This window comes from Colossoma macropomum, unplaced genomic scaffold (assembly GCF_904425465.1).
Source record: "Colossoma macropomum unplaced genomic scaffold, Colossoma_macropomum, whole genome shotgun sequence".
Taxonomy (NCBI): Eukaryota; Metazoa; Chordata; class Actinopteri; order Characiformes; family Serrasalmidae; genus Colossoma; species Colossoma macropomum.
In genome coordinates, this window is record NW_023494800.1 from 30,694,204 (window position 1) to 30,702,823 (window position 8,620).

General features: G+C 40.4%; 1 long non-coding RNA gene across 1 annotated transcript; it reads left to right on the top strand.

Annotated features, from left to right (window-relative positions):
• The first annotated feature begins 1,157 nt into the window (after positions 1–1,157).
• On the top strand, positions 1,158–6,641 carry LOC118820302. Its single transcript, XR_005008246.1, has 5 exons — positions 1,158–1,242; positions 2,723–2,952; positions 4,252–4,493; positions 5,499–5,602; positions 6,088–6,641. It is a non-coding gene; the product is annotated as an uncharacterized LOC118820302 (long non-coding RNA).
• Positions 6,642–8,620: the final 1,979 nt, after the last annotated feature.

An 8,620-nucleotide genomic window follows, 5' to 3' on the forward strand; every position in this document is an offset into this window, starting at 1 on the left:
GCTGCACAGCAGAATCAGATTTGTAGGTAAAAATAAAATAATCCTCCTTTACAGTAAAATAAAGCTCTGCTGATCGTTCAACACAGTTTAACACTAAATGGTCTTAAACGCTGGAGTTAATGTAGAACTGCTGGTTCACCCTTTAACCCTGAAGATCAGCGCAGACTGGTGGTCACCATAGCAACACAGACATTAGCTAGTAGCTAATGAAAAGGCAAAGAGAGAAATTTAAGAGGAACATTGATAATTTGACGAATGGACTGATTTACATTTTTAATCACTCCAGCTGGTTTCCTGATACCTTTGATCTGCAACGAGAAACTGTCAAACACTAAAAAGTCGCAAAGCCAAAGTCAGCTTCTCATATTCCACCTTAAATGGCGCAGCACTTACATTCTGGCACCTAAAGCGCCATTTAAGGTGGAACAGGAAAATTCAAACAAGAAGCTGGCAAATGAGAAGCGACTTCAGCCTTGGAAAAAGTTGAACGCTGAGAGACATCTTAGCAGAAACTATTCTACTTTTGAGGAAAAGTTTCCTGCCAGAGATGTGAGAAAAGTGGCTCTGGCTGAGTGAAAGCTTAAAGCAGAGCAAAGTGAGTCTGGATTTTTGTTTATATTATATATTTTTATTCTATACTAGCACATCAGCACATACTGAGACGTATTTACACCCAAAATGGTAAAACGGACATAAAATGTTGTGACTCCCAAGGTAGTTTGATTTTTGTTGAAAGGACAAAACAGCTCTTCCTAACATTTGGGTTGGCAATGCCTGGACTAGACACGAAGGCAACGGTTGCTCAGCAGGTAAACGGTGCCCAAATCCCTTTTCTTCATATGCAACACAGTTGGCCCAGATAGCCAATATGTGCTTGCGCTGAGCTGGGCCTCATCCATTAGCTGACTCTTCCTGAGGCTGGACTAAACTCGGCAGCCTCGGCCAATAGTAAGCGCTGGTAAAACAAGTTCTGCTGCTGCCTTACGGACAGTTACTAACCTCAAAAAAACAGGCGTTCTTGTCACTTCAGCCACCACAGAAGAGAGAATGGAAAACTGTCCTTCTGAGCCAACCCTGACTCCTCAACCTTGCCAGGGACTTTTTTACTTACTCATAATCATGTGACTGAGGAGAAATCAGGCATGATGGGAATTTATCCTGTGTCATTTTCTTCTTCAGCAAAACTCAAGAGGAGCAGAATGGAGACGTTCACTTTTCTGCATCTTCTGTTTTTGGCAACAGGTAAGATTATTGCCTGATTAGGTACAGAACATGCTTTGAATGTGCATCTTAATACCAGCTTAACACTCTATTATTCTTCATTTTAAAGCGATTGATCTGTAATTCTCTTTAGAGAAATGGTTGTGAACTCGTCGTCTCTCAGGCTTCCTCAACCTGTGCACTTACTTGAGGACGTGATTCTGGCTATTATGTTCACCACAGAGAGAAGAATCTGGACACAGAGCAGCACTTTAGACACACGTGTTGGCAGCAAGTATCAATTCCAGACAGTAGACAGTTATAAAAACGTGGTTTAGGACTTAAAATGGTAGAAACGTTTCTCCTCCGCACTTTTGCAGTTCTACTTACTTCATTCCTCCCATGCAGAAATGTGAAATTTGGCAATATGTGGATTTCAAATATATGACACATTGACTGATGAGGATTCCCTTATTCAACTTAAATTAGTCACATATGGACATACATATGGACATAAGCCAACAAATTTATAATATATGTATACATTGGTATTCATTAGGAAGCATGCAGTGGAAGTAACAAATACATGTATATCGCTTTTGTCCGAACAAAACCTTATATCTTTATTTTTGTCGTTTTGCAGTTTTTGATGAAATCAATTTACAATGTATGTAAATTTCACGGTGAATGGACCAAAAGAAACGACTCAAAATGACTTGGAAAAAATTCTGGTTCCATTGACTTACATTAAAAGTAAAGTAGGTTTTTTTCGTTCTCCTGTAAAGTTACCATTTTGGAGATGCGAGGTTTTGTTCCTGACAACAGTGAATTACACAGATCAGGCGTAACATTCTGACCACCTCCTTGTTTCTACGCTCATTGTCCACTTTATCAGCTCCACTTACTATATAGGTGCACTTTGTAGTTCTACAGTTACAGACTGTAGTCCATCTGTTTCTCTGATACTTTGTTAGCCCCCTTTTACCTTGTTCTTCAGTGGTCAGGACCCCCATAGACCCTCCCAGAGCAGGTACTATTTGGGTTGTGGGTCATTGTCAGCACTGCAGTGACACTGACGTGGTGGTGGTGTGTTAGTGTGTGTTGTGCTGGTCTGAGTGGATCAGACACAGCAGTGCTGCTGGAGCTTTGATGTTTAAGGAATGGTGGATTTAAAATAGTGCACTGCTTTCATTTATTTGGCATCTGTGTAAACAAACTGAACTCATCTGATTGTTTTAGGGTTTGAAATAATGCAGCAGGACGCTGTGGCACAATACTGGCATAGACATAGAATCAATCAGTAAATAGCTACGTCAGTAGATCATCCCACTAAATGGTTCTGTAGCCCCGAGTACGGTTAGCTAATCATGCCCAAAAAACGGGCTGAGCCCTGGTTTTAAGTGATGATGCTCCACTCATGAGTAGTTCTCACAATGTAAAATGGTATAAAATAATAATAGAGATAATAAGGATCATAAGCGATAAGGATAATAAGCAATTGACTGTTGAATGTGTTTACCAGGTGCCGTGTCCTATGTGTGTAAGCATCCTGACCGGGGGTGCAGCGTCACGGATCATCCGTACCACGTGCGTTTGGCTCAGCAGTTGCTGGATGATGCAGACATTCTTCCTTTACTCGGGTTTGCTGAGCCGTTCCGGGTCTGCAGTGGGACTCTAATACACGAACAATGGGTTCTGAGTGCTGGGAGACTGTTACTCTGCGACAAACTTCTGGTACAGTGGACAGAAAGTGTGGGTGAATCATAAAACATACACTTCTGTTTCAATTTAGTGACATGTGGTGTAATGTGGTATAATGCACTGGTAGTACAAGCCAATACATGTGTACTGCCACCTGGTTTTAGCTTGTTTTTAAGTCTGATTTGGTCGATGCAGACAAAACTCTAGAATTAGGCCAAATTTCAAGTTTCACAGTTAACCAGAATGGCTTGCATGACAATGAAAATGTGCTAACTTGCTAACTCTGCCTGAGGGTCATTGGAAAGTGAAATGAGGATGGGGATGTGAGATTGGGCCTCACACCGTCTGGCCCTGTGTTATCTCAGAATTAAACAACTGCAAAATATTAAATAGCACTGAAGACCAGTAGAAAGCTGCTGGTTAGTGGTAATGGCGGAAAAGCAGAAAGGTGAAATTAACCTGTTTTGTAGTGTTCGGATGTGCAGCCTAATCGGCTAACCTAGCATTAGCTTAGCCAGCAGGCTAAGGATCCAAACAGTGCCACACACCGCAGTACAGATTATAAATAACAATAATTATAATAACTAAGTTCTGAGAGACTTTGAATGACTTACAGGCAAAATTGAACCTGTTCTGTGGTCTTTGGGACAGCGTAGGGCTGTCCCAATAGCTCCGCGTAAGGATTAGAGTGTAGCCTATGGGTTAACAGAGACTTGGTGAGCATTGGTGCTACAGTGACCCCTGGTTCATCACCCAGGGACATAGCTTAGTCACCGGCTAACAGGGCCTGCTAGACGGAGCTATCTGGTTAGCTTGTGTGCTAACCAGATTGTGTGATTCCACGATTGTTGTGGCCACAGCAGGTAAGAACTGTATCACTACTCACATAACCACGGTTGCATCTGTAACTATCATTTCGAGTATGTTTAGGACAAACATGGACTATGCAAGGCTAGAAGTGACCTGCCTGTTATCCTGGCCATTCGTAGTGCTCTCCTACCATGAGTGTGGCGCCTCCCAAGAGGGCCATCCCTCCTGCGCTCCCATGGCAGTGTGGCCAGTGTGGCACTATAATAGAAATGTGTTTATTTAGCCATTCAGACATCGAATAGAATTTGACACATCAGAATGTTGAAATACTGTTATTGTTTTTGAATACCAGTGTAGTTTTTAAATACTTGGAAGAAAATCTTTGGGAGGACTTGAACCTGAACCTATACACCTCTGCTTGAAAGTGTGTATAGTTTTGAATTGCTAAAGTTATTAGTGTTCATCTTCTTATAATTGGTTACACAGTTCAAACAAAATCAGTGTCTTTACTCTATGTCTGTTTTGTGCTTCTCTCTCTAGAAAACCTTTAAAAGTGAAATTCAGCTCCCGTCCTGGTGAAAATCAAGTGATTCCACATGACAACATAAGGAAATTCAAAAATGAAGACTCAGATGCTGATAATATCATGCTGGTCAAACTTCCTGTGCCTGTGAGTAACATCGTCACGGCCCAGTTTCCAGCGTCTTATTGCACTCGTCCAAAAATTGGAGAGAAGCTTGTTGGAGTCAATTGTCATTACACGCAGTACGATTCAAATACAGGTGAGAAACCGTGTTTCTTCTACTCAGATCTGACAATTATCAAGGCCTATATGAGCGGCCAGGTGTGCAGATGTTAGAATAGTGTAAGAAAATTGCTGGGGGCATCATAACTGTGATCAAAACACAGTTATTTACTAACAGATGTGTGACGTTGTCAGATTCTGTAGTCAGGAAAGAAGCCGACAGGCCATATTAGGAGCTCAGGGTCTGAGCAGCATTTCTTTTTGAGGAAAATCGCATACTCATGTTCGCTCGCATTTAGGAAAATTCATATTTCAGCTTCTTAACGACCTAATAATTCAGAGGATACAACAACATTCATAGGTAAATTATACGTGGCCATACAATACCAACCATACCAAAACTACCAAACCATACCATAAACTGCCAAACCATACCCAGAACTACCAAACCATACCATAATCTGCCAAACCACACCAAAAACTGCCAAACCATATCAGAAACTGCCAAACCACACTCAAAACTACCAAACCATACCAAAAACTGCCAAACCTTACCCAGAACTACCAAACCGTACCATAATCTGCCAAACCATAACAAAAACTGCCAAACCATACCAGAAACTGCCAAACCACACTCAAAACTACCAAACCGTACCATAATCTGCCAAACCATAACAAAAACTGCCAAACCACACTCAAAACTGCCAAATCATATCAGAAACTGCCAAACCTTACCCAGAACTACTAAACCATACCAAAAACTACCAAACCATACCAAAATTACCAAAACTGCCAAACCACACCAAAAACTGCTAAACTGTACCACAAATTGTCAAACCACACCCAGAACTACCAAACCTTTCCAAAACTCTGTGGTGTCACCTCAAAACCTGCTGTGCTGAAACGGGATCCTTAGTGTGCAGTCGGGTTTTATGGCTCCTTTATTCTGTGGACACCAAAAAACGTGCTCAGATGGTGTTTGTGCTGAACTGTTGCTTTAAGACTGAAATATTTGTTTTTGTGTGTGTTTTTTTTTTTCCAGATAAGGTGCGTCCACTTTGTGTGGACCGTAGCGTCACTAAAACTTCTGAGCTTTTCTTCTACGCCCCACCCATTAAAAGTGTTGAACCATTCCGCTTTTGTCCAGTAAGTCATCACCACTTTTAAAGGCCAAAACTATCAGGCAGTGAATTCATAACCATTTCATGTAATAACTGTCCTTGAGGGAGCTTTTAGAAGTGGACGTCTGGTTCCTATCACCACCACTGTGAACAATTCTGACTCAGTAAGTTTCGCTAGAACAGAGCATTTCACACCAAACCGCTCTGAATGACTCTGTTTACATTTTATTATTAATTATTATAATTTAACTCTTAAACATTTAATTATGCTGAAATAAAATAAAATCTGTGGGACTAGCTTTAAAATCTAAAGAGGTTAATGTAGAGGAAAACAATATCATGTGTAAATATCAATGCCAATATTAGTGACAGTCCTACTTTGGGAAAAATCATTTGCCATTGTATTAATCACCAATAAAAGCTTATGGTGTATCTTACCATTTCTTTCTCCCTCTCTCTCTCTCTCTCTCTTCTCTCTCTCTCTCTCTCTCTCTCATATACTTCATGAAGACTGACACTGGTGGACCCATTCTGAGGACAGAAGGCTCTGCTGATGTTGTATATGGAGTTGAAATCTCTGTCAACAACTTCATGGACGTCTGTGCTGATCCTGTCAGACAGTGGATTAATGAGACCATTAATGAAGTGTAAACCAGCTGGATCTGGTTCCCTGATGAACGACTCTAGAAGACGATGCTATTATAGACCTTATTATGCTGTATTTCACTAAGGACTGTACATTGCCTCTGCTAACTGGCTCTCACAATGCCTTAAACCAGCAGATCTCGTACCAGCTCTCATGTTTCCTTTAATCCAGCTCCCAGTACACCTGTACCAGGTATTCAGGCTCATATCCTACATTTCACATGTCTTTTATTCTGTTCCCTGAAGTGGATTTATGACATCGGTGTGGTTTTATTAACCAAAAACAGTCCATTCATGTTTACAACCTCTTTATAACATCTTTAAATTAAACAGGCTGTTTTTGTTACTGTGCCTTTAAGACTGATACACTATATGGACAAAAGTATTGGGACATCTTCACATTACACAAGAAGCTTTTATGAATCCCAGGTATGAAGCCTGGCTCACAATCTCTGTTCTAGTTCATCCCAAAGGTGTGTGATGGGGTTGAGGTCAGGGCTCTGTGAGGGTCAGTCAAGTTCTTCCACACCAAACTCACCCCAGTCAGGCCTTTATGGAGCTGCTTTGTGCACTGAGGCTCAGTCATGCTGGAACAGAAAAGGTTCTTCCCCAAACTGTTCCACACAGTTGGAAGTGTACAGTTATCCAAAATGTCTTGGTTTGCTGAAGCATTAAGATTTCCCCTTCACTGGAACTAAGGGTTCTAGACCAACCCCTGAAAAACAGCCCCATATCATCCTATGATGTCATGTTTAAAGTCACTCAGCTCTTCAGTACGACTCATTCTACTGCAAGTGTTTGTCTATGGAGACTTCAAGACTATGTGCTTAATTTTATCCACCTGTTAGCAATGCGTGGGGCTGAAACACCTGAACTCAATAATTAGGAGGGGTGTCCCAATACGGTTGTCCATATAGTGTCTATGTAAATGAGCTCTGTTCTGATTGGCTGCGCCTCATATAAAAAGCAGCCCAGACTGAAACACTTCTTATAACTTCATGAATGAATAGGAGGGACTAAACTGCTGTGGGCTGAATGGGCGGCTACATGTAAATATGTTAGTTTTTGTGTCGTCACAAAAGCACTGAATTCAAAACAGGCTGTTTTTGCAGCTTAGGTTCCATATATGGACTGAACGGAGCAAACATTAAACATTAACATTAAAGAGCCCACATCATGGAAAATATGAAATAAAAAAGAGTTTGATGTAGTATGTAAACATTGTTAGAGCTTCAAAGCATACCATTCACTCCCCAGTACATACAGTCCTTATACTGAAACTACAGCAGTTTAGCCCCGCCCACTCATACTGAAGATGTAAGGAGTGTTTCAGCCAGGGCAGCCAATCAGAATGGAGGTTGTTTACATGTATCAGTCTTTACATATAAAAGCCTGTTGAATTTTAAGGAATAAAGGTTGGAAAATGGTCATGTACAAATGAATTATGATTGATTTTGGCACATAAAACCACACAAAAGTAGACCAAACGTATACATGGAAATTAGGAGATGGGCCCTTTAACAGTGTTTACATACTACATCAAACCCTTTTATCTCAAAAATGCAAGATATGGGCCCTTTAACAGCTTGGTTAGTGTGTGTTAAGAGCTGGGATGGAGCAAACATGTGGAATGTCTGAAGGGTCCCGAGGGCTGGTTTGAAAACCACTGTCCTCCTGAAGCGAGAGTATGATGAAATAGGCATGATGTCATTTTTTCTGCTTCTAACTGGTGGATATTGACTTTTTATGAACTGAACTGTTTCTTTGAAAGGCACACTGTAACTGACGGCTACATTTATGTAAAGCAATAAACAGGACCAGCTTGGAAAGTTTAGTAAATGTGTTTTGTGTGTAAGTGTGTAGTCTAAGGCTTCACTCCTGCTATGATAAATCAACAAGATATTACTAAAGTCTTAATCTACAAATGTCCACTACAAATGCATTCAAACAATACTTCTAAATATTCAGTGTAGTTTTTGTCCAGCAGATGGCGCTAGTCACCAAATAGTGCTGAATCTTGGTTTCACCATTTTGTAAACTGCTTGCACATTCTGTACTGTGCAAAAGTGAATGACCAGCCATTCATTAATTCAATTTCCTGGCAAAACAGTCAAGTTAAGTACAAGTTATTAATTTTCTCAGGATTAATATAAAAATCAGAAAACAAAGCATTTAAAAGAAAACAGCACAAAGACAAAATGTTTAACTTTATTAGTATGAGGACCATTGTCGTCCTCATAAAATATATCAAGACTGTAAGTCAGGCAGAAACAGTGAGTGAAAATTACTATAAAGTCATACCGAATCACAATGTCACATATTTAGCAGCCATTTCTACAAAAGAAAATTGAAACTCTTCTTAACTTGTAATTGTTAAAGAGAAGCAGGATGTCTATTC